Consider the following 6,114-nt stretch of genomic DNA (forward strand, 5'->3'; position numbering starts at 1 on the left):
AAGATTTTCTTTTTCTTCCATTTGAAAGGATACGTCTTTCTTCTTCTAAACTTCTCATTAAAACTCTTGTTTATAGCTGGACTCCAGAGGTGTCAATAGAATCATATCATAATTTAAAAAAAAAAATTACCTATGGGCTCAGTATGCAATGGACAATTTAGAGTCCAAATCTCTTATCCAAAATCCATAACTAACTCAGTTTAGTTATATAGTGTTGCTGGGGGAAAATCTCACTGAATTTTTGATCCTTAGTCACACTATTTGCAGATAGCCATATGCAAGAAAAATGTCTTGTCAGATAAGCCTAAAATTTATTTAACAGATTACAATCTTTTCCACTGTAGTATATGTTAAATGCCAAATGTGGAATGGTTATTATGAGCAAAAAGTAATACCAGACTATGGTGATAAGATAAAATAAAGAGAACCATTTTTCATCTTGCACTCAGAGAAACATTGGATAAGAAATTAGAGGTAAATAGTTTGGGCTAGTCCTTTCTCTTTGAGATTCATAACATAAATGAAAGGTACATTTCTCCTTCTTTCTTTTGGTCTCCTTAGATAAATGCTTGTTTTATATTGTATTATATAGAGTACTCATGGTAGGCCAGCTGGAGCCATGGCTGAAAGAATAAAGGAATCTGCACAGATGTTTTTTTTTTCTTCAGACTCCACAGAGGCTTTTTTAATTCAATAACTGATCATAAAAGATAAATTCCCTCAGCTACAGTATGTGTGTGTGATAGAGAAGAACACCTGTCTGTTCTCAAACCTCCAGACTCCCTGAGCTATGTTACTGCTGCTATCTCCAAAGGGAACCAGGTGGGTTCCTGCTGCCAACTAACCTTAGCACCATTCCTCCTGGATTTTTTGATGATCAATTAGGCCTTGCTACTGGGTTCCATACAGACATCTGACAGCCTCCCCTGACAATCCAAACAGTCTGGGGAATTTGCCTGTGTAGGAAAGAGTTTTAACTGAGTGGAATGGAAATGCATGCTGTAGTATGTCTCTGACTTTTCTGCTATACTGATCTCCAGAAAAATCTGTTTCCATGCGGTGCTGCTGGTAGAGAAAGCATGTAGGTGTTGATGGCTTAGTAATGAAACATGGAGAAGTGCCAATCTCACGATAAAGTACTTAAGCATTATTGAAAAGATGGAAAGAAACTGGCACCACCAGTGCCCTGTTTGGGAATCCAAATAGAGTGGAGTAGGACAGTGACACTCAAGTAATAAAAAATTCCCCCAAATCCCATGTAAAATGTGCATGTGAGTGAAACCACTAGAATGAGATCTCTTCGTTTTCTCACAGAATTTGTTTGATGTGAAATTGATAGCAGTGCTTTTCCTCTAACCTAGGCTGATTAGTTAAAATAATGGTGGTTTTGCATGTTAAATTGTTAATACTCTGTATTTTAATCTTTGAAGCTATGGGGTCTTATTCACCTTTATATGCTGTTCTACGTATAACATTTTGGCATTGTAACAGATCCTTAAAGTGGCCAGCATAGCAGTGTAAAGGGGCCATGGTGTCCATTCTGCAGAATGTGGAGGACAAGTCAGTTTAAGCATGATATAGAGTGAGCTGATCTCTCCTTGTTACATCTGCACTCCTTAAATGCATATGTGCTAAGGATAAATCTAGGAAGGAGCTATGCACTGAAATGCTGGTGCCACAATTCTTAATGTGTACTTGAAGCTTGTTCTTCTTTCCAATAATCTGAACACAGAATGAAGTAGGGACATGATCAAATTAGCCTTCTTGAATGAAGGCATAACATTTAAAACTTTCACGAGTCTCATTAGTGGAAATCAATTGTACTCTTTAATTACAGAAGCAGTTCTTATGTGCTAATACCTCCCTCTCCTTGTACTGTTGATCTTTGTCACTTGATAAGGTACAGAGACTGTAATGCCTGTGCTGAAATCATTTTATTTGTTCATTAGCTCATTTTCCCCCACAGTGTTTTGGACTGAAAAATCGTGTTAGATAGTGATAAAACAGTACTCTAATAGCATGCTATCTCTCTCCTCCACATCTCAGTTGGGTCACCATCAGTACTGAGGCCCATACCACTGTTCTACAGCCAAAATGCTTCTGAAATAAATGTAGTCAAACTTTACTAATTCTGGGTCACTGAGAATGAAAATGATGCTTAAAATTGTTGATGGCTCTAGTTTTCAAGATATACTATTGGGTCAGTATATACGACCCTTGACTTGGGAATGGCGGAGGATAAGTGAGTTATAAAGGGAAGGGATCCAAATTAAACCAGAAATGACTAAAATACATCTTTGACTGGATCTATGAATAAATCTATGACTGGGTTTGGACAGTACTTGCTTTTTAGGCAAAACAATGAATGATGCAATCTGAAGCTGGTATTGCATCATACATGATATGAATTACATCATGTTATTCCTAGAAGTCATGAATGATGCAATCATAAAGAAGCTTACATCACTCTGATGAACAAATTGCCCTATATCAGCTCTAGAAATCATACAGTGTCATGCTCTCTTATTTGTCAGTGTTTGATTTTGCAAAGGGACACATTTCTATTTAGCCAAAGTGAGCAGAGATGCCTCGTACTTGTGTGAACAGTGCAGATAACTTCTGCTATGTTTGTGGTGAAGTGACTTTTGTATCACAAAAGCACAGTCTAACCACTATGGTTAAGAAAGCCTATCACCTTTATTTTGGCTGCAAAATTGGAGATCAGGACAAGAGGTGGGCTCCACACATATGCTGCAACACTTGAGCAACAAATCTTCGCCAGTGGTTGAACAGGAAAAGGAAATCTATGCCTTTTGCAGTGCCAGTGATTTGTAGAGAGCCAACAGATCATACCAGCAATTGTTACTTCTGCATGGTGCCTCCAGTTGGGAAAGGTGTGTCAAAGAAGAAAAAGTGGACTGTGCATTATCCAAACATTCCATCAGCTATACGCCCAGTACCCCACGGAGAAGGACTGCCGGTTCCTGATACACCAGAATCATTCTCACTTGAGTCAGACGAGGAAGAGGATGAAACTTCTGGTCCTGAACCATCAATGTCACAGGACCCACATTTTCTCCCATCCTCCTCCTCTGAACCACACCTCATAACACAAGGTGAACTGAATGACCTTGTCAGGGATTTAGAACTATCCAAGAGTAAGGCAGAGCTGTTGGGCTCCAGACTACAGCAGTGGAATCTCCTGGCAGGTGATGTTAGGGTTTCCATGTTCCGTGACCATCAAAAGGACCTTGTCCCATTCTTCTTCATGGAAGGTGATCTTATGGCCTGCAACAAGATTGATGGTGTGATGGCAGCCCTCAACATCGTTCACGATCCAGATGAGTGGAGACTGTTCATTGATTCATCGAAGACGAGTCTTAAAGCTGTTTTACTGCATAATGGCAATGTTTTGCCATCAATTCCAGTTGGTCATGCAGTCCATATGAAGGAAACCTATGACAACATGAAACAACTTTTGAGGTGCATAAACTATGACCAACATCAGTGACAGTTCTGTGTCAATTTGAAGGTTGTTGCTCTCTTGCTTGGTCTGCAGACTGGATACACAAAGTACTGCTGTTTTCACTGTGAATGGGATAGTCGTGCAAGAGATTCCCACTATATCGAGAAAGATTGGCCACTGCAACAGTCACTGGAGCCTGGGAGGAAAAGTGTTCAGCATCCACCACTTGTTGAATCAAGGAAGATTTTGTTACCACCCTTACACATCAAGCTGGGTCTGATGAAGAACTTTGGCAAGGCCATTGACAAAACACAAGCAGCTTTCAAGTACCTCCGTGGAAAATTTCCAAGGTTAAGTGAAGCTAAGATAAAGGAAGGTGTTTTTGTTGGTCCTCAGATTCGTGAACTTCTTCGAGATGATGCATTTGACCATGCACTGTGTGGCAAGGAAAAGACGGCATGGAAAGCCTTCCAGTTAGTGGCAATAAATTTTCTCGGAAACAACAAGGCAGACAACTACAGGTTGTTGGTGGAAAACCTCCTCAAGGCATACAAACGCCTTGGTTGCAACATGTCACTAAAGATACATTTTTTGCACTCTCATTTAGATTTTTTTCCACCGAAATGCAGAGCAGTGAGCGATGAGCATGGCGAGCGATTTCACCAGGACATTGCAACAATGGAGAAACGCTATCAAGGCATATGGAGCCCATCAATGCTTGCAGACTATTGCTGGACAGTGACAAGAGATGCTCCATTTAATGAATACAAGAGACAAGTCAAGAAGCGCCGAGTAGACACTGAATAGGACTAAACTATGTACATAATAGTTTTTTGCTTTTTGTTTCATAATAAATGTTATTTATATAACCCTTTTGCTGATTTTTAAAGTGTTACATAAACAGGACAGGTGAAATATTATCATGTAAAGCAACCATAAACACATGAAAAGACCTAGGTTTACAATTTATGATTAAAACTCTACTATCTCCACAATATACATCGACATAAAATCGAAAAACTTATATATCTTAGAAACAGTAGCCAATCAGTTGTTTTAATTGTCATATTTGAATTCAGCACATCAAAATACATAATAAATAGCACATTTTATCTCTGAAGCAGACGACTTCTCAAAAATTGTAGACCAGTGTAATGAGTGATATGAACTACACATGTCATATACAAAGGAGGAGACTGCTACATTATACAATGAAATTATAAACAGCTGTTTAGTAACAGTCTGTAGTTTTCCAGGAGAATGTGGACTCTGAAACAGGTATGATATTCAGTATAAAAGCAGTGCATCACACGAGAGAACTACAAGTCTACACACAGGACAAACCCCCATGATATGTAATTAGAGTAGGAGGTAAGTAGCAGCCCATATCAAAATGACAATGCAGCCTGGCTCAGAAGAACCTGTTTAGACAGAAGATATCCCGCTATATTTCATCAGTCACACACAAAAATATCTCTATTGCTCATTTTTCCAATAGTGGACCCTATACATGTGGTGTAATATACATAGCAAATTAAGAACAGAATTGTCAAATCTATTTTTTTTCAAAATCTTTTCTAATTTTCACTTCTCTGAACATGATATGAATGGCAATAAAGAGCTGCTTGTCCTTAAAGCTATAAAAGGTGGTGATACTTTCCACGTTCATTATGAATAAATTAAAAACATCTAGCAGGCACCGAATGGACTGCTTAATTTTATTATTTATGAAAATGAGATCTCTACATTTTAAAATATGACATTAAAATCAATATAAAATACAACATTTAGTAACTACTTCTAGGAAATATTTGTCAATGTACATTCTAGAAGAGAATGAGTAAGAGAGAGTGATTATTTTTGCTACCCCCAGGAGCAGGGCAGGATCTGAAATACACACACAATTATACTGTGGTCCCTACCTGAGAACTCTGTGACAAAAGCAATCCGTGCCATATAATGGGCTGGTGTAGATTGCTTCCCCCTTTGTATTGGCTCAACCACATTGGCTGAAACAAAGTACAGGCGGTCAGCAATGACATTTCACCCACCACCCCAGCATTGTAACCCTCAAATTTGACCTCTGCAGAGTAATAAGGAGGCACCTTACTTCCCCTTACATCCCTGTATGGGTGCATAGATAGGATAACAACTGAGAGACTTTAAAAATATTAAAGAAATACAAATAATCAACAGTGATTATAAAAAGGTCCACTTGAATGTAGCTTTGAATTATTAATCATGTTTGTTACAGTACAAATATTTATGGTATGGAGACTCTATGGCTTGTTCTGGTCTGCTTGCTGTAGTTTGTGAATGGAGGTGGTCCGATAAATTATTAATCAGTGCACTTGAACAGTTCTGGAAGCTGGGAATCACAAAGATGAAAGTGAAGGGTAGCTAGGTAACTTACTGTGAAGTTATTTTTCTCTGAAAGAATGAGGATTGTGGTTAGAGATAAGGATGGTCGGGGCCAGTTCACCTAATGCTGCCAACCTGCAGTTTCTATAAGCTCCATCCCAGCAGGGGCTGGTTAAAATACTAGCATGGTATTTTCTACTCAGTTTCAGTGTCACCTGGTTTGGAGTACAAGTTAATGGTTGAACACTCTGTGGAGATAATGAGGATTCTGGGTAAATTGCACACAT

This window comes from Trachemys scripta, chromosome 2 (genome assembly GCF_013100865.1).
Source record: "Trachemys scripta elegans isolate TJP31775 chromosome 2, CAS_Tse_1.0, whole genome shotgun sequence".
NCBI lineage: Eukaryota > Metazoa > Chordata > Testudines > Emydidae > Trachemys > Trachemys scripta.